This window comes from Pleurodeles waltl, chromosome 1_2 (genome assembly GCF_031143425.1).
Source record: "Pleurodeles waltl isolate 20211129_DDA chromosome 1_2, aPleWal1.hap1.20221129, whole genome shotgun sequence".
NCBI lineage: Eukaryota > Metazoa > Chordata > Amphibia > Caudata > Salamandridae > Pleurodeles > Pleurodeles waltl.
The window spans coordinates 1223065916-1223087756 of record NC_090437.1 but is presented as its reverse complement, the minus strand read 5'-3'; positions in this window follow the sequence as shown (position 1 = coordinate 1223087756).

Genomic DNA, 21841 nt, shown 5'->3' with positions numbered 1-21841 from the left:
GGCCACAAACCATAAGCACTGGGGTCCTGACTAGCAGGATCCCAGTGACACAGTCAAAACACACTGACAATCAGGCAGAAATTGGGGGTAACATGCCAAGAATGATGGTACTTTCCTACTCAGGATAGGCTATCCTTCCAGGATTTTGGGGGGCGGAGCTGTTCCCTGACCCACTCACATTTAAAAGAACTGACTTCAGCACAGTCACAAAGACACATGACACCGATCTTTTGTCACCCTAGACTCTGCAGAGCCTTGGCAGGGGATGGGAAGAACTTTTCAGATTTAGATTTGGGCGTAGCCTAGATTTCCCCACTTCGAAGGCTGGCACCAGGTATAAATAATGGACCTCCTAAGCCACTCTTCAGTACATTCCTGGACCTGTGGACAATACAGAAGAAGAACTGTATTGTTCCCCAAAGGACTGCCACGCTGCTTGAGGCATGCCTTGTTCCTCAGAGGACTACCCTGCTGCTTGAGGCCTGCTCTGCTTCTTCAGAAGGAAGCTAACCTGAGTGACTGCAAGAATCAGTTGGTTGACCTCCTGTTCTGAGCTACATGGACACAACAAGGAGACCTCCCTGCAACTGTCCAGCTGACCTGCTGCACTGGACTTGCAACTGGACCTGCCTGAGCTGCTGGCCTCTGATTGAGTGAGCCCCTGATCTCCAGGATGTGCATCACCAGGTCATTGACCCTTGGCTGGCATCAGAGAGAACTCCTCCTTGCCTAACTGAAAGTTCCATCAAAACAGGTGTGAAGTGACGCAAAGCCCCGCAAAGCCTCGCCACACACCTGGAAGCTTCATCAGAACTGACATAAAGCGACACAAAACCATGCAAAGCCTTGCTGAACCGCTGAAAACTTCATCAGAACTGACGCCGAATGATGCAAAACCTCGCCACACAGCTGAAACCTACATTGGAACCAAATTCAAGCGACTCAAAGCTCTGCAAAGCCTCACTGCATAGATGGTATTCTCATTGTAACCAACACAGAATGATGAGAAGCTTTGCAAGCAACTACGGACAAACCTCACCCCAAGGACATAATATACAACTCTCAGTGTGCCAGACTTGGCTCTGTGCCCGGCCTGCTCTATATCGCAGTTAGCCTGAACTTAGCTTTGTATTGGGCCAGCGCAACCAAATAACCATAGTTGATGCTTTCTACCTCTTGGCACTATTCATATACTTAAACCTTCAAAATTCTATATTTCTGGTTGATGTTGTGGTCTCATTATCTCTATTTTTCAAATTGGTTAGGGATATTTCTTGTGTTGTATTTTCACTTTATTGCTGTTTGTGTGCTGCATAAAAGCTTTCCACAGCACATCTAAGTTACGCCTCACTACTTCGGTACCAAGCTACCAGAGGCTAAGCACAGGTTAATTTAGAGACTTTTGTAGTTCACCCTGGCAAGGATTGTGGTTGTTGCTTTAGTATGATTTCAACCCGCACCAATAACTCAGTTTCTTACTCACATTGGCATTGGACATAAGAGTACTGGAAAAAAATAATGCAGCCATTGAAAAATCAATTTACAAAGGAGGGCTTTCCCCAGAAAAAGAAAATTCTGGGGCCTCTGACCAGGTTCCAAACATGAGAGTATGGAGGTATACAGGGTAGAGCAGGTGAAGGCAAGATGAGAACTGCATAATTTGTGGAGTGAGTACTATATAAACACTGTGACGGGCTTAGTTTGTCTCTGTGGACATGTGCAACTGGGGAGGTGATTCCATTGTGTAATGTGTACAGTTTATACATAAGGGGGGCATTCACAGGCTACATTTTGTAGTACATAATGGAGTAGTACAAAATATACCTCAAAATTATATTCACAAGAGTTTACACTGCTGCCTCTCATATATCTTTATGTTTGGAGATCTCTGTCTCGGCTAAGGCTACGCACATATTGAGGTATCACCACAAAACTAGAAAACATGTATGAACATGTACGACAAAGTATGCACAGTGGATAGCAAATTAGTTGAAGGGTAACCACTCATGCAATCAACAGGGCACATTGCTAGAATCAAAGAAGACTACCTGAAGCATACCAATGAGCATATGAAAAACAGAAGTCTAAGAACTATTCTAGGACTTTATGGCTTTCCAGAGGAATTCAAAAGAAGAACCTGTACCAGTATATGTTGACAATTCATAGCAATTCTAACAGATCCCAAAATAAAAACTAATTTAGACATAAAAATAGTCCATAAATCATCATCAGCAACATATATTAAACCAAAAGACTTTATCAAAATGTTTTACGATTACTGAAGCAACAAAATCAATAGATAAAGCAAAAATAACAAGAACCGGACCTGGACGGAAGACTTTTTATATCTCAAGATCTTGCCAAACACACAGTTAATAGGAGAAAACAATATTTAGGCCAGAAGCCTATTTTGAAAACAAACCTTTAATTTTATACATGGCCTCATTCATCCTTGTAGGTTTCAGATCACATAGAGAAAAGTAAAAAAACATATTACATCCCTGATGATCTTAATGTTTTTAGGCACACCTGAAATGAACAATGTGGAAGCCTCTCAGTTTTTTTCCTCATCATAAATTATATATAATGCTCATGCCACTTGTTACTTGTGTTGCTATTTACTAATGGCTGATCATTTATGAACAGTAATCATTAGTCATCACCATACTTTTACTGTTTAAATTTGTGTAGACCTGTACTGGTAATAACTTTTTTTAGACAACACTGGTAGGTTATGTTATGTTATTTTATGTTATGTTATGCAGATTTGTAGAGCACACTAAACACTCTAGAGGGTATCCTGGCTCTGAGCAGGTCTGAGTCTAGACAAACCTAGGGCCTAGTGGGACTGCTCAAAAAGCCAGGACTTCAGCTACAGCAGAATTAAAGAGAGAGTGAGGCTCTTTAACGCTTTAGGAGTGATGTCGGAGAGGTCTCAACCATCGGATTTGGTTTTCTGTATGTGTGGGATATGTGCAAGTAGGAGGCTGGACAATTGGAGGTGTCAGGAAGGTTTGTGAAAACAGATGTGATTGTTTAGGGGTGCTAAGCCAGTGTTAAATGGTGCTTTCATAGTTTGGGTGAGTAGTTTGAATCGTTCTAATTTCTGTATAGGGAGTGAAGTTCCATCAGGTATGGTGTGATGTGAGTGTGGAACGGAAGCCTAAGAGTGTTTCTGTCCTCCGAGTTCTGAATTGTTTGCCGCCTTTCTTGTGACAAGGGTGGATGTGAAGATTTTCCAGGTGTTGACTGGGAACCGTTTAAAAATCTTCCTCAGCATCCTCAGGGTAGGGAAGCATGAAATGGTGACTGCGTTGACTTGGGCAGTCATATCAAGTTTGCTGTCCATGACAATCTTGAGGTTCATTGTGTGGGTTGTGGGTGTCAATCCTAGCTCTGTTGTATACCAGGTACTCCACCCAATGAAGTGCTCTTTCCTAAGTTCATGATTTTGGCCGTGTCGGTGTTGAGCTTCATAAAGTTGCAGTGGGTGACTTCTGTCATGCAGACATTGAACTAGATCCAGGTACTGGGTTTCTTGTCCAAGAGGGAGAGGATGAGTTGTTTGTCATTGTTTTAGGAGAGGACGTTGATTTTGTAAGAGCGGATGATGCTGGCTAGAAGGATCATGTTTGCATTTAAGAGGGTGGGGCTCATGGAGGATCCTTGTGGAATTCTGCAGATGAAGCAGGAGGCATCCGAGGTGTTCAGGCTGACTGACTGGGTCCTTCTGGTCAGGAAGGAGCAGATCCATTGGAGTACACATCTTTGGATTTCAATAGTGTGTCGGCATTGGTTGAGGATAGGAAGGCAGACCGTGTGAAATACTGCAGAGAGGACCGGGAGGATGAGGGCTGCCATGACTCTTTCATTCAGAGCTATGCAGATCCTATTGTATATATAGGTACCAATTCCAGAAAAAAAGCCTTTGTGCATGATGACTGAGGGAGAAAAGACATAGTAATTGTGGACTTCTAGGACAAGCAATTAAAAGTGATAGGAAGAGGGTATCTGATAACAAAGAAGCGGGCTACATAACAGGATAAAGGTGTGCATGGAGTAGGCAGTTAAAAGATGGATTAAGAGACTGAATAGAAGTAGATGAGAAATACAATATGATGAGGGTTGTTAATGGGAAGTGGAATTAAACCAGAGGAGCTGGCCTGTGGGAGGAAGAGACATAGGACCATATCTACAAATTTTAGGGATTGTGATTTCCTAGTTGCAATTCTTTGTGACTCACAATTAAGTTTCGCAATTCCTAATGTATGAAACCCATTGAGTTTCATTTAGTGATTCCTAATGGGGTCGCACTCGACCTTCCTCATTAATTTTCCTCAGCAGTAGGTTGGAATTTGCGACCCATTAGGAATTGTGACCATCACAGAGATGGTGACCTGCTGGGGTCAGCAGATGATCATGTTTATTATTGCTTTTTTTAATAAAGAAAACTTTTTTTTTTAAATGCAGCCCCTTTCCATTAAAAGAAAATGGAATGTGTTTAAAAAGAAAAAAATGAAACTTTGAAGTTTAATTTTTTGATAGCAGACAGTGGTCCTTTGGACAGTTGTGTAGCAGATGTACATGTGACATTGAAATGAGTCTTAATTAATTACAGGTTGATTAGAACCCACACCCTATTGAAATTTGTTTTATATATACCACGTACTTGAATAGATGCAACACCATCTTTACACAATACATAGCTAATACAGTATCTATAACTAACAGAGTTTACATTTTCTGCTATTTATTTACTATACTTTGTTTAATACTGCATCAAGCAGAGGGTTGAGCAATCAAATTCACCTTTATCATGTCAGTATCACTTCTTTAAATGTACTTAGGTTTCTTGTCCTCCTGGGTACCTTATATGACTGCTGCCACGTCATTAATAACTCGTATATCAAGAGCAAGTGACTCTTTAATCCCTTGTAAAATGTCCTCTTATCTTATATGACACCAGATATGAACACTTTCTGTCCTTCAAAATGAGTTTCCATTACAACCTAACTGGGGATATTCTCATGCGGTGAAATCCAAGTCCCTTTTAGACTGATCTATAGATGTTGAGTGCTGTTGGCCACTATGCATAAGTTGTTCTGCGTGACATTGAGCCACTTGCCAGCTATGTTTTACATTTTTCCAAAGTCATCTAGTCCATTTTAAAAACTGCTTGGTTCACACATAAAACCAAATGTAAACTTTGCTCACATAGTTTGTGAGGGTTCACTCTTTCATGGATGTCTTGCACTAAAACAGGCATTGGCCATGCAGAACGTTTTGTCTTCTGTGTAGTGAAAAGTTACTGCATCACATCACAACAAAGAGACTACACTGCAACAGCAGCACAACCTTTCCTAACACACCACACAGAATAAGCAAAAAGTCACCGAAGTTGAAGGCACATCACACATTTATCTGACACATATAGAACAAGTACAATGCAGGGAGTAAACACATTAAGGAGGGAGTGAAAAGACTTAAAGGACTGTTTCACGATCTCTGAGAACAGACATAAACACACACAAGAAAAGCAAAAGTCCAGGAAGCAACAGCCAAGCCACCAGTGGAATTACCTTACATTCATGTACTTAAATAGGATGATGAATACTCACTTCCATAGTGTGGTATGGCTTATCAATGGGTTCACATCCAGCACTGGCAAACACCCAGTAGTACTACTGTTCTCTGGTTGTACAGTTTCCTAGTCACGGGTAAGGTTCTGCATTTAAGTCAGACATTTATGTTCTTATTTTGTTAAACTCAGACCTATATTCAGTGCTTTAAATGGGAAAAACGAAATGCCAGTACTCACCAAATTGATTGGGATGGGCATTTAGAGGCAAGTAGGGGTGTGTCTTGGGCGTGTGGTTATATAATAATCTCCGTATTTTCTTGACATCTGTCAGAGGCTGGTGATCTTTGAGCCACGTTTTGCAGCAGCACAACTACGCTCAAAGATCACCAGCCTATAGGTTTTGAAAGGGCACCATACAAATATTTTATAGCACAGCAAACATTTAAAGGTGTAGCATTGTGAGGATGTAGTTATGTGGATAATTTTAAACTGTGTCACCGAGAGATATACATTCTAAACCTGGCTGCCGAGCTACACAATGTTGAGTATGTGAACAACATAGCATATTAAGACAGTAATCGTAGTAGTGCATTGTGTGAACATCTTGTGGTAAGCTGTTTATTATAGGTGATGACGCAGAAAAAGAAAGTCCGACATATATCCATGCACACCGCGTAATCAATACATATAATATAGAGCGATGTTAGTAAAAGAAATAATGTACGGGGAAAAATGTGCCCTCGGGGTAGTTCGCCATCATTCTAAACGAGCTTTATTAATCATGAAGTATTGGAAATGTAGTAATCCGTCATAATCGCAAATGTATGCCATGATTTCTTGTTTGAAAACTGTTTTGCTTAGCTTAAATTTAGAGAGAAAGAGACTTTAAGAATTCTCACCCTAGAGACTTTAACTTTGATTTGCCCCCATCTTGCCCATGCAGTAACTTTGCCCCATTCTCCTTGCCGCTGCAAGGAAACTTGCCCTTAACTTTGCCCCTTTGAAATTTGCCCCATGCTGATCAACCGGTACCTGAAGGACGAAGACTTTTCTTGAATGCTGATTGCATTTGGTAAATATGAAAGGATAAATGTATTATGCATTGTGTTTTTCCTTCTAGGTACCAACTGCTATTTTGATAGGGTCCTAGCTAGAAGTTTTCCAAATTTGTGTTGACTAAATTCGTTTTGCATGAAGTCCCACATGCCAATGCTAATTAGAGGTTAGTCGAGGTATTCGTTCAATGTATCATGAAGAATTGAAATCTTGTTATGCTGACCGAATGTATGCAATTAGTCAAATACAGTTAGTCACATTGGTGATTTGCATTGCTATAACGGAGTGTATCATTATCCAGATTTTACGTAGATTGCGTTTCTTCCGCCGTTATGGACAGCTAGTAATGTTCATATACATATATCAATTGGTTTTGAGACATATATATATCGTGCTAGCTTTGTTAATATAGGGAAATAAATCCACTAACTTCTAATAAACTGAAAGGTCATGGTGCGCCGAAATACCAACTGTTATTGATTTCTGATGTATTATATTGATCTATTAATTGAGTACTGATTACCGATTACAACAGTTATTGATTATTGATCTGAGTGACTCGACTATTGAGGATGAGGAGAGCCCGACTCGGTTAAAAGATTCACCGACCTCCAACGTGTCCAGGTACAGGTAATTTATAAAGGCTGGACGCGTTATCAGTAGATGGTAGCAGAGATTGATGGTTTAGCCTTTTGGGACCCCATCCGAACAATAGACAGAGTCAGGTTAGAATTTTCTTTGATAAAACAAGTTGGAGAGATGTTGATGCCCTAAATCCCCAATGACTTTCCCGGAATCTCGGAGCTTGCGAATGAGGAACATGGAGGTATGAGAATGGTCTCAGCATTTCTAGTGACGGTATGAGTGAAGTTAGGGTTTCGCGCTTGCACAGCTTATCGCCGCAGATTAATTGAGAAGTCTGTGAGGATTTAAGGAGTTAAAAGATATTAGAGGAGTGTTCCTCCAAAGGTGTGAGAGTAGGGAAGTCGTCGAACTTCATGTGTGTGTAGCGCTTTGAGCAGAAAAATTGTCCACGTGGTTGTTGTTGTTGAGACGGGCCCTGCGAGGTCAAGAGACTCTGGAGAATGTTGAAAAGTGTATGTGACACTTGTTTGATGTTGTGATCTGGTCAGGTTTAATAGGTTGATCGGGCGTAGTCAACAAGTCGGTATGAATGTTGCAGAGTGAAAGAAAACTTCGACTTTGAGATTTGACGAATTCTAAAGTGCACTAGAATAGTTCATTGATCAGTTGAGAGTAAAGTTTGCGGGTCAAATTTTGCTTGCGAAAGTGGGAAACCGAGAAAGATGGAATAACTGCCGAGGCTAGTGAAAAATCCCTAAGGTTTCTGAAGCGATTGTATTACCTTTCCTGTAGTAAACCGACAGATCTGTTTTATTCTTTTGGTTAAGTGCTCGCGTTATATTGCAGAAATTAGTTTATGAGTGAAGCCGAATGAAAAGAGGACAAGCCGCAGGACTTTGTCAGCCACAGTGTGTGAGTGTGACGTCACTAGGAGCCGCGCTGGGATAGGTCGGTTGGTGAGAAGGGTCGCGCACGGATTGGACGCAGTCCGTGAAGCGCAATCGGAAGGGGAAAGGCAAGCGAAGAGTATTCCGGGAATTAAAGTCACTTATTGATTACATATTTTAGAAAAACAAAAGACGGAAAGATGAAATTTTTCAAAGCATTTAAGAGTGCCATGAGGGGAGACGTTTATATTAAAGCAAATGTAGGAGAAGAAACACCGCCTGAGGGTACACCAGCTTACATCGTCATTGAAGAAAAGGGTGTAGCGCCATGTCTATGGCTAAAGCAATGGTGCAAATTAACAGAAAAACATGGAAGTGTAGCGTTCCCTATCCACGGGTCGTTTAACCTAAGGGTTTTAGAAAATCTGAGATTTGCGCTATACGACATGAAAGTACCTCCAAGGCCAGCACAGTTTGAGGCATTAGCAATTTGGGAGCTAATAGCTAGAAACCAACAACAAAAGAAATTTGAGACAAGAATAAGAAAAGTAGAGAAGACACTAGCGGATGCTAGATGGGACAGCACACAAAAGGTTTGGAGATCAGACGTATTGCAGGGAATTAAATTGTTTCCAGCGATTGCCGAGGAAGCGGAGACGGAAGGAAGGAAAGCCACCTGTAAGACAAACAGGAGTCAGTCCAGAGAGGGAGAGAGCAATAGAAACTCGAAAAGGGGAGACGAGTCAGATGATGAGGAGTTCATTATACAATTGCTGAATGATCGCCCACCGCCATATGTGGAAAGCGAAAAAGGCTCAAGCATTAGTACTGCCCCTCCAGAACCAATACAGGGTAATGTAACACCAAATTTGAGAAGATCTCAGAGGCCGAGCAGCTCTGACATGCCTTTCTCACCACGAATACCACGGATTCAGAGAATGTACCCAGACGTGCCAACATTGAAACCTGCTGATAACTATCAGCCACAGGTTCAAAGGCACTGTTGCGATGAGCATAATGTGGGAATGACTTCCGATTCAATGGCGCAAGGAGGACAAAACTATCAGAGACCGACATTGATTCAAGCTGAATCAACACAGTTCTCGATGCCCCAAAAGCAGACACAAGAAGTGCGAGTAGTAGAAAGCCAGTTAGGTATGCCAGCAATGATGAACCACAATGTGGGGATTAACATGCCACAGAATTCGGGGAACAGACAGAATCCAGACGCAATATCTCTACCTATCACTGTAGGTCCACCAGTACCACTGTACATACAGGCAAATTCAGGCACCAGCGACCAAGGGTTAATGATACAGAATGGGACAGGGAGGAGATGCATAGAAACCACTCCAGAGACAACTTCGATAGCGGCACTGCCAAATGGATCTGGGTCCTTGTCGGAATTCAGTCCAATTCCAATTTGTGCTCCGTAAACCGTGGTAAGGTCACATCCACCACTATTAGTACCGTTAACCTCACATACTGAAACATTACAGAAACCGTCGATGGCAGTTGATGTAACTGCTACATTGATGGGACTGAACGCGCAACAGTTGACACAATGGTTCAACAGCCTGAACTCCCCACAGAGTACATCAAGCGGGAAGGGAGAAGAATACCTGAATAAAATAAGGTTGGGCATGGAGGCAGATGAACTGGTAGAGGGAACAATGGGTTTGAACAGATTGGAATCATACACAGAGGAAGAACTGAGATACATGTGCCCTAGGATTACAAGAGAAGTGAGCAACATACATAAGAAATTACAAGAAATTGCAGACAGAAACGAGATCGATATAGGTAAGACCAAACACCTAAGCAGAAGTTACAGGTTAGACTTTGAGACAAAAGATTTTGAACACATGAGATCCGCAGGGATGAAAACACACCTTAAAGAGATACTGCAGAGCGCACAGGTTTGGAGATGTTTAGACAAGTGGGAAAGCAGGTGGGTCAAGAAAAAGGATAAAAAGAAGGAAAATACTTCAGAACGAAGTGAGAAAAAACAACAGAATGACGATCTGATAACTATGTTACCAATGAGAGAGACAGCAGGGGGAAAACTTGTGCATGTAGCATGGCATAGGTGTGATATTCAATCCTTTACGGATGACTTTCCCAAACTAAGAGAGAAACCGATTGAGTGGTATCAACAAACGGATAGATTTGTGAAACTCGCGAAGTGTCTCTGGGAAGACCTGAATACCTTATTTGAAATTGTGGTTCCGGCTGATTTGTGGGAAGATTGTAAAAGGGCTGTAGGTTGGCCGACGAGTGAACCAGAGAGAGATAGAGACACAGGTGCGCCATCACCTATGGTAATGAGTTTATACCATAAGGTGATCGAGCACTTGAAAACCAAGGTTGCGTCGAAAAATGTGGATTGGCAAAGGATTGACAGGACCGCTCAAGAGGTTAAAGAATCTATACATGCGTATTATGAGAGGTTGTTGAAAGCGTTCAAAAATTACAGTGGCACGGAAACGATTGAGCCAAAGGACATGCTCCATTTTGTGTTCAGGTTTGTGGAAGGGCTGAGACCCGAAATTAGCCAGATGATTAAATCGCATTTGATTTGTTGGCAGTCAAAGTCGATCGATGAAGTGTTGAATTATGCAAAATACTGCAGTGATGAGATTGAGACAAAGCAGAAAAGATTGAAGGAAAAGGTGATGGTGATGCAGCTCAGAGCAGCTCAGACAGGCTTACAAGGTTTGCAAGGGTTTCAACAACAGATGCCGCAGCAGCAGCAACAGGGAAATGCTATGTTTCAGCCGCAGATGAGAGGCAGAGGCCGAGGAGGGTTTGTGAATAATGGTCCTGATTTGAATACCGTTATGATTCCAAATGGTATACAGGCAATGAAGAAGGTGATGCCATGTCACACGTGCGGAATCGTCGGCATTGGAAACGGGAGTGCCCAATGATGGTGCAGGAAGGTGTAGGTCAGCAAAACAATGATGTCAATGCATTTCAGACTATGAGAGGACCGAAACTGAGAGGTCCGAACCCAAATTTTCAAAACAATATAAACCAGATGCAGGGTCTACAACCCATGCAACCGCAACAGGTGCAAATGCCTTGTGTGCAAATGACACAATTGCAGCCAATGCAACAGCAGTTTCCTATGGTACCTAATCAGCAAATGCAAATACCCTTAGCACCAATGAATCAGCAGCAAGCAATGCTTCCTCAACAGGTCACGGGTCAGGCAATGAGTCAAAATGACACAGTACACCAATTCCCACTACACAGCGAGAATGGAATAAACGATGTATGGGAGAGCGGAAGTTCAGATGAGGAGGGAAATTGTGTGCTTGCAGCATCTTTGGAAGTTGATCAAAAGGGTCCGTATGTGGAGGGAAGAGTCATGGGTCATCGCGTTTCATTCTTGGTTGACACAGGAGCTACACGTTCAACTGTTAGGAGCATTGAAGTGCCAAATCTGACACTTTCAGGGAGAACAGTTCAAGTAGTGGGAGTAGCAAACAGGTACCTGACGAACCCAATCACAGATCCAGTACAAGTCAGAATTGGTAACTATCAAGGGTCACATAATTTTGTGGTATGTGACTCAAGCCCGATATCACTGTTAGGGAGAGACCTATTGTGCAAATTGGGATGTTCGATTATGTGTTCGAACGATGGAATTAGAATTCAGACGAGCAGTGATGGGGAAGAAGAGGACAGTGTAGAAGGGGATGAGATGGAGACTATCGATGAAGAGTATCCTCTGATTACCCTTTTTCCGATGATCACTGAAGCAGATATTCCAGCTGAGTTACAGGAAACAGTCGGAAAAGAAGTGTGGGATATGACAGGAAAAGAGGTGGGATTGGTGAAAGGAGTGGAACCAGTGAAAGTGACTGTAAAACCCAATGTAACCTTTCCCCAGACCCCACAGTACCATATGGCACAAGACACCCTCATGAAAGTCGCCCAACTTATTGATGAGTTTGTAAAGCAGGGAGTACTGAAAGAAGTGTTAAGCAGTCCATGTAATTCACCAATTATGGGACTAATAAAGCCAAGTGGAAAGGTCCGAATTGTGCAGGACTTGAGGAAAATAAATGACATAATAATTAAATGCTGCCCTGTAGTACCAAATCCAGCTGTGATAATGTTTCAAGTCCCTTGCGATGCCGAGTGGTTCTCAGTCATCGACTTGTCACAAGCATTCTTTTCGGTGCCTCTTCATGAGGACAGCCAATTTCTCTTTTGTTTCAAATTCTTAGACAGAGTTTACAGTTGGTGTCGAATTCCTCAAGGGTTTTCGGAGTCACCGTCAATTTTCAATCAGATTCTAAAGAAAGACTTGGAAGCGTTAGAATTGCCATTCGAGTCAACCCTAGTACAGTACATTGATGACTTACTGATTGCATCCAAGACAGAAAGTGACTGCACAGCCTACACCATTGCCCTATTGAACCATTTGGGAAGGAATGGACACAAGGTGTCTCCTTCAAAATTACAGTTTTGTCAGAAGAAAGTGAAATATTTGGGTCACCAAATAGAGAAAGGGTCACGGAGAATAATGAAGGAAAGAATAACAAGTGTACTTCAAATGAGTCCCCCAAAGACGAGGAGGGAGGTGAGGAAGTTTTTGGGAATGGTGAGTTACTGTCGCCAATGGATTCCCAACTTCTCAACCCTAGCAAAACCTTTACTGAAACTGACCCAGAAGGATGCATTGGATGAAATTGAACTGAAAGGAGAAGAGATGGAGGCTTTTATTGAATTGAAAGAATGCATGTGCAGGGCTCCAGCTTTAGGTATGCCTGACTACACAAAGCCTTTCACATTGTTTTGTCATGAACGTGATGCATGTTCCTTGTCTGTCTTGACCCAAGCCCATGGTGGCGTAAACAGACCAGTAGCATATTTTTCAGCTACTTTGGATCCGGTCGCAGCAGCACTGCCAGGGTGCTTGCGCGCCGTAGCCGCAGTTGGTATCAGCCCCACTCAGAGTGAAGGAATAGTGATGGGACACCCTTTAACAGTCATGGTCCCTCACTCAGTCGAGATACTTTTGACACGTTCCCGAACACAGCACATGACTGGTGCTAGACTCACAAGGTACGAAACAATAATTCTGGGATCACCTAATGTGCCGCTGAAAAGGTGCACTACGTTGAATCCAGCAACCTTGTTTCCCAGTGAAAATGCTGAAATTGAGAACGCTGAAGACATCGAGCACGACTGTCTTCAGGTGACTTAATTTTGCACCAAACCAAGACCTGATATCAAAGATACCCGATTGGAAGAAAATGATCAAATTATTTTTGTTGATGGTTCATGTTTAAGAGATGCACTGGGTGTATTGAAAGCAGGGTACGCTGTATGCACGGTAACAGGTGTTTTGGAAGCATCTTGGCTTCAAGGAGTTTACTCTGCACAAGTAGCAGAATTGGTAGCCCTTACTAGAGCTTGCCAACTCTCTGCATTGATGAAAGTTACCATTTACACTGACAGCCAGTACGGGTTTGGAATAGTGCATGATTTCGGACAATTGTGGTCACAGAGAGGCTTCATGACCTCTTCAGGATCGCTAGTGAAAAATGGCGAAAGAATAAAAGAATTGTTACATGCCATCCAACTACCAGGAGAAGTAGCAGTGGTAAAATGCAGTGCACATTCGAAGGGACAAGATTATGTTTCTCTGGGAAATGGATATGCGGATCAAGTCGCAAGGTTTTGCGCATTGAACTGTATATTGCTTAGGGATGAATGGAATTTAATAAGTGAACCAGAACTCGAACCAAGCGAAATATTTGCTCTAAAGGTGATAGATACGATGGACGAATTGAAATCCCTACAGAATGATGTCAGTGAGGATGAGAAACTTTCGTGGACCAAATCACAATGTGTAAAGAGACTAGATGAATTGTGGGTTTCAAGTGAAGGGAAATTCGTTCTTCCAAATAGCCTTTTGACACAGATAGCCAGATTTTACCATGGACAAGCTCATCTTGGGAGGGATGCCATGATTAGGTTGTTTAAAACTGATTGGTTTAACCCCAAATTCCGTCAAGTTGCTGAAGCAGTTTGCCACCGTTGCGTCATTTGCCAACAGATGAACGCAGGGAAGGGAACCGTAGTAAATTTGAGCCACATTGGAAGAGCAGGGGGTCCATTCAGCAGGATGCAAATGGACTTCATTGAGATGCCTGTGCTTGGAGGCTTGAAGTATGTGTTGGTGGTTGTGTGCATTTTTAGTCACTGGATTGAAGCATACCCTACACGCAGAAATTACAGTCTCACAGTTGCAAAACTACTCTTGAGAGAGTTAATACCACGTTTCGGATTCCCGATCTCTTTAGAATCAGATAGGGGAAGTCACTTCAATAATGAAGTAATAAAATTGCTTTGTGCAGCACTGAACATTGAGCAAAAGCTGCATTGTAGCTACCGCCCTGAAGCATCCGGTTTAGTGGAGCAAATGAATGGCACATTGAAATCAAGAATGGCGAAAATATGCGCATCAACAAACTTGAAATGGCCTGACGCATTGCCTTTGGTACTAATGTCAATGAGAAACACCCCTGACAGAAAGACTGGACTGTCCCCACACGTGATTCTCATGGGCAGAGCTATGAGACTTCCAGCAGTTCCTGCAAATGCGCTTTTGAATATTACAGATGATATGGTGTTAGACTACTGCAAAGGTCTAGCTGATGTGGTTCGATCTTTCTCTCACCAGGTGGAGGCAACCACCTTGCCACCGATCCAAGGTCCAGGACACGCCCTGAAAGCAGGTGACTGGGTTGTGATCAAGAAGCACGTGAGGAAGTCGTGTTTGGAACCCCGTTGGAAAGGACCTTTCCAAGTGATTTTGACGACTACCACCGCTGTGAAGTGTGCGGGAGTTCCCAACTGGATTCACGCCAGTCACACAAAGAGGGTGTTGTGTCCCACAGATGAGAAAGTTGAAGCGCTGAAGTTACCAGTATCTTATAACAAAGTACCAAGCGCTGAGGCAGAGCGAAACAGAACTAGAAGCGAACAGGCAGAAATAGAGGAGGGAGAAATATTCTCTGAGGACGAAGCAACTGATTCGCTTGGGGAAGACCAAGGAGGAGCCTCAGACAGCGACGAAGCAGCTGAAGGTAACAAAGAGCCTGAAGCAGCTGAAAGTGACAAAGAGCCTGAAGAAAGTAACGGTGACAAAGGGCTCGAAAGAGGTGAAGAAGCAGGAGAGCCTGATCAGAGGAGGGCTTTCCCAGAAGCAGACGATACAGAAAAAGAAAAGGAAAACCTGATTGACTCCCCAGAAGGAGGGGACAAGGCAGAACAGAACGGAACTGCTCAAACTCCTTCAGAAGAGATTGCAGGTCCATCAAGTGGACACAGTGCAAAAAGAAGACCAAGCATATCGCCAGTAAAACTAAGAACTAGAGAAACGTTGAACGACAGTGAAGGGTCAAGAGTGAAAGAGAAAAGAAAGGAAGTGTCTGTTGTAGTACCAACACCAAGTGAAGAAAAGGACTTGGGCAAAGAGGAAAGTACCAGTGAGAAAGAATCAAAGAGAGATGCAAAATTGAAAAGAAAAAGGATACCGAGCAGGAGGTATTCCGGTCCGGAGTGGGCGTACGTAGCCAATAACGATTGGTCAGACGAATTCGTATCCCTCAGTCTTGAGAACGAAGAGGCAGAACTTCATTTTGGAAATAAAAACTTTATGGACTCTGTTGACTGAAACCATTGATCACTTGATTGACTTTTCAACCGGCTAAGACATTGCTAACTTAATTGACTTTTCAACCGGCTAAGACATTGCTAACTTGATTGACTTTGAAACCGATTTTGAGACAACGCTGCTAACCGATAAGAGACTAAGGGCCAGATGTAGGAAGGAAGCAATTTGCGAGTTGCAAATTGCGAGTCCTTCCGACTCACAATTTGCAACTCGCAAATTGCTATGCAGTACGGTGTCTCAGACACCGACTGCAACTCGCTATGGGGTCGCAATGACCCACCTCATGAATATTCATGAGGTGGGTCGCAAATTGCGGCCCCATAGCGAGTATAGGCACTCGCTAACATGGAGGCCTGCTGTAGTCAGCAGGCCTCCATGTTAGCGACCTGCTTTTCAATAAAGCAGTTTTTTTTTTTTTTTAATGTAGCCCGTTTTCCCTAAGGGAAAACGAGCTGCATTTCAAAAAATCCGAAACCTTTTGTTTCGGTTTTTTCAGGGCAGGGAGTGGTCCCTTGGACCACTCCCTGCCCTGAAAAAATATTTTGGGGTCCATTCACAAAGGGGAAGGGGTCCCATGGGGACCCCTTCCCGTTTGCGAATGGGTTACCATCCACTTCAAGTGGATGGTAACTGCGACTCCATTTGCGACCGCATAAGCGGTCACAAATGGAATTGCATACCATTGCGAATCGCAAATAGGAAGGGAACACCCCTTCCTATTTGCGATTCGGAAATGCATTTTGCGAGTCGGTCCCGACTCGCAAAATGCATTTCTGCATAGGAAACACGCATTTGCGAGTCGCAAACGGCAAATTTTGCCGTTTGCGACTCGCAAAGTGCTTCCTATATCTGGCCCTAAGCTGCTAAAGAAAAACTGTGTGAACATTGAACTCGTTCAGCTTTGTAAATACCTGCAAATACGCTTTGATAAGGTGTCTTCGACCTTCTGATTCTATACAGATCATGACTAGCTTCACTACACAGGGGCGTAAAATGAAGTATTGTAAATACATGTGTATAGGCTTAATAACCGCATGCGTACTAATAATTGTAGCAATAGTTCTTGGAATGCATGGTAAAAGTGAGAGTGAGACGAATGATGCTTCTACTTCTAAACCTATTATCGTTACTGAACTAACAGCTCTGAAGAGACTTGAGCAAGACGAGAGACACTTGCATGATAAGAAGGAACTTTCATCTAACGTTTTCTATCGCTTACTGAGTGAGTATGTTGAGACCATGGATGCGAAAGATTGTTATGTGTGTACACAAATACCTACCTCAGTAGTGGAGGGGGTAACGTATCACAGCATGCCTCTTACGTATGGAATTACATGTAGTATAGTAGCTTCCAGATTTTATGCTCAAAAAGACATTCATTATTTCTATACTAATTACGATGTTACTTTTGCATATGTCCCCATAATAGGGCACCTAAGTAAGATAGCTCGAGATTATTATGCCAAATTAATGAGGGAATTCTTCGAACCGATGTCACCTTTTCACACAGCTCACGCACATAGAGAGAACCTTACATGCTTGCTTTCACCAGTAGAAATAGAATTTTTAGACCGCACTGATGATAGGAAGAATGAAATGAAGGAGAAATTAGAGAGGGAATTACACGAAAGGACGTCTGTAGATAATTATGCTTTTGCTGCAATAAAGACACAAGGAAAAATAGCTTTAGATACATTGCATGTAGGAAGATTTTGTATACATAGATTTCCATCATATTATGACACAGTTTTTGTGGGAACGAGTGAATGTAAACATACGTATGCATTTCAATCTAAGTGGACGTTCATGCTGAATGGACAAGACCCAGTTATTCCTGGAGTATATTATATTTGTGGACTCAACGCCTATTATCGTCTTCCTAAAGGATGGTATGGAAGGTGTTATTTGGGAATAGTGTTCCCAAAGGTTTACCAACTAGACGACTTAAAGAAATTTCCAAGGCTGTCTGAATCACATCGTGTTCAGAAAAGGGAGACAGCTTCTGGTGTGGTAGGAGATATATTTGAAGCATTGATTCCTTCAGTAGGAGTCATATTGAATTCAATCAAAATACGAAAGTTGTCTACTATTGTGGATAACATGCTGACAAAGTTTTCAGGAGCTATAATCCTGATGGATGCTGAACTTGCTGCAGAAAGAGCTATGACTCTTCAAAATCGGCTTGCCTTAGACATTCTTTTAGCAAAGGATGGCGGCGTTTGCAAAATGCTTGGCACGCGTCACTGTTGTACATATATACCAGACAACAGTGGAAAAATTAGAACGATGCTTACAAATTTAACTAAAGAAAGTGTAGATTTAAAGGAATTGAAAGAACCCGGAGTTTGGGAGAAAGTTGGAAAAGGATTTGCTTCTGTGGGAAATTGGCTCAGCAACGTTTGGAACGGATTGTTACTAAAAATAGTAAAGGGAATATTGATAATATTAATTTGTTTATTAGGCTCTTGTGGAATATGGAAAGCTTTTAAAATGTTAAAAGCAAGGAACAAAAGAAAAAGAGAAGAGAAAATAGAGAACAAAATGGTGGAAATATATAGGGAGAAGTCAAAAGGGACTAAAAGAAAAAGGGAATTGACTGAAGTGCCAAATTACTATACAGAATTTTAATGGAATAAAATTTGTGGGTAGATTTGATGTGATGACATAATTAGTCATCAGAGGAGGGATTGATGACGCAGAAAAAGAAAGTCCGACATATATCCATGCACACCGCGTAATCAATACATATAATATAGAGCGATGTTAGTGAAAGAAATAATGTACGGGGAAAAATGTGCCCTCGGGGTAGTTCGCCATCATTCTGAACGAGCTTTATAAATCATGAAGTATTGGAAATGTAGTAATCCGTCATAATCGCAAATGTATGCCATGATTTCTTGTTTGAAAACTGTTTTGCTTAGCTTAAATTTAGTACAGGCTTTGGCCTAGTTGCTTGGTTTCAAATTCTAACTGCGTGATTTTTTTTCCTTGAACTAATGAAACATATATTCTTGCTTGAAGTTGTATTTTTCCAGTAGAAACTGGCTGGTACACTTATCTCCAAGGTTTCGTGCTAGGCCGGTTACATCCCCTTTGATACAAGGTCAGTCTCTGCAGGTGCGGACAATGAAGGTACAGATAGTAAAATAATTGGCAAACCATGATACAATTTGTGTTCCAAGGCTCCAAGGACAGTGTATGCATAAATGGGCGCTAGTAAAAGACAATTTTTGATTGGACAATTTGAAGCCAACCTATGAACCCTCCAATGGAAGACCCTACAGAATTTGGAATGTTTCTTACTTAAACCCACCGGACAAAGAGAAGTCAGCCATTTTCCTCGATGCCAGTTTGAAGCCTGATGCCAGACTCCAATTTGGACGACACCCTGATGCCCTTTTCTCTATCTGAGAGAAAGAGACTTTAAGAATTCTCACCCTAGAGACTTTAACTTTGATTTGCCCCCATCTTGCCCATGCAGTAACTTTGCCCCATTCTCCTTGCCGCTGCAAGGAAACGTGCCCTTAACTTTGCCCCTTTGAAATTTGCCCCATGCTGATCAACCGGTACCTGAAGGACGAAGACTTTTCTTGAATGCTGATTGTATTTGGTAAATATGAAAGGATAAATGTATTATGCATTGTGTTTTTCCTTCTAGGTACCAACTGCTATTTTGATAGGTTCCTAGCTAGAAGTTTTCCAAATTTGTGTTGACTAAATTCGTTTTGCATGAAGTCCCACATGCCAATGCTAATTAGAGGTTAGTCGAGGTATTCGTTCAATGTATCATGAAGAATTGAAATCTTGTTATGCTGACCGAATGTATGCAATTAGTCAAATACAGTTAGTCACATTGGTGATTTGCATTGCTATAACGGAGTGTATCATTATCCAGATTTTACGTAGATTGCGTTTCTTCCGCCATTATGGACAGCTAGTAATGTTCATATACATATATCAATTGGTTTTGAGACATATATATATCGTGCTAGCTTTGTTAATATAGGGAAATAAATCCACTAACTTCTAATAAACTGGTGTGGTTATTCATGACTGAAAGGTCATGGTGCGCCGAAATACCAACTGTTATTGATTTCTGATGTATTAAATTGATCTATTAATTGAGTACTGATTACCGATTACAACAGTTATTGATTATTGATCTGAGTGACTCGACTATTGAGGATGAGGAGAGCCCGACTCGGTTAAAAGATTCACCGACCTCCAACGTGTCCAGGTACAGGTAATTTATAAAGGCTGGACGCGTTATCATAGGTCATTACAATGGTACGGATTTGATCAGAAGCAGACAAATTAAAGAATGAAGCTATCCTATCAGGATACCATGCCAGTGGCTAAAAGTAGATTTCTGCAGCAGGTGCGCAAATTCTCTGAGCTTTCTTCCCAGCAAAAATGGAACGCAAACACATGATCCTGTGCATTCTTGAACATGCAACTAGACAGTCTCTCATACATAAAACATTCTTTGAAGCCTATTCCCTTCACTCGTCACCTACTGCCTGTGAAACATTTGTTTAAAAAATAGACCTCAAAAGTGGCAGGCAGTGAGGGGCACAGCAGGGGCACCAGCAGGCAGTGAGGGGCACAGCAGGGGCACCTTAGACTTCTAAAACTATGTGTGAAGTAGTAACTTTCAGCTTGTTTCCCCCAACTCTGCCACTATCAGGTGGCTTGTGTTAACACTGAGTTTATTAATGAATATTCATTTGTTCTGAGTGTTGGATTTCCATAGAAATTTATTAACTTAGAGAAAAATAATGCACGCATTTGATGTTGCGCCCCTGTGAGTGGCCGTCAATGTTCACAAAGTGTACTTATTAATGGCTTATTAATATGAAATGTTGAGCTTATGTTTGATTAATGTAGTAATATGTCATACTAGGGGTTATGCATTATTTATTGGCTTTATTCATCATAAGCCTTAACTTAGCAAGGTGTTGGCCTAGCTGCAGGGCCTTATGTCAAGCTGCATTTCTTAGGCGACTGATAAAATGGTTGATTAGAGAATTAAATTGTGATTTTCCACTATACTGACCATGTGTTCGTAGCTAAAGTTCGTTCTTATGAAATATTGCTTGCTAGAAGATGCTGTACTAGCTAGAGAAACAATGTTATCGCAGTATGTGTAAGACTGACCTTCCCAGGAGAAGACAATGGATGCACTGACAGGAGTTTAATTTGCAATAATATTGATAGCCAAGCGATGGGAACGGGAGAAGAGGAGCCAATCATCAACATGTGAACCATCTAGTAGTAAAACGTTAGATATGGGGTTTTAATTTAATTGGACTAAATGTAAACTTACGATTCTTTGACCGATAAGGACATGGGAAGTAGTTTTAGGAAATCTAACTTAGCCAAACTGCACCGAGAGAAGAGGGCCATTAGCTCTATTCTTTCAAACTGGCCAGACAGCCCACTTTTTGATTATTCTGTTCTGAACTGCATAAAGAGACTTTGCTTTTTCTGAACTTTGATGTTGAATCCTGATAACTTGCCGACAGAACTGATGTCCTATTGACGAAGAATTTCACAGCTTCCTCAACCATATTGAGGACAGGTATACAACAATGTTACTTATTGTCATGTCTGTTTGCTTTTGTTTCTAGGTACCAACCGCTATTTTGATGAAGCCATAGGTAGATGTTTTTCCAAACTTGTGTTGATTAAATAGTTTTGCATGAAGGCCAAACATGAGCTTCTGATTTGGTGTTAGTTAGGGTTGTCTCTAATGAAGTTTGCTATATGCAATAACAGTTGATGTCTTTTCTTTGATGAATCCCTTTCGTTTGTGCAGTTATTCTTGCTATTAATTTGTACTCTAACCTTAGAATGTGTGGTAGCTCAAGCGTTGATGAGATTGTGATTCTCTTCGCCGCTTTGGTCAGCCAGTATGGTTTCTGTATGTTTATCATTTGATTTTGAGACTAAGGGAGTCATTATGACCCCGACGGTTAGCGTTAGTGTGGCGGTAGTACTGCCAACAGGCTGGCGGTACTTACCGCCACATTA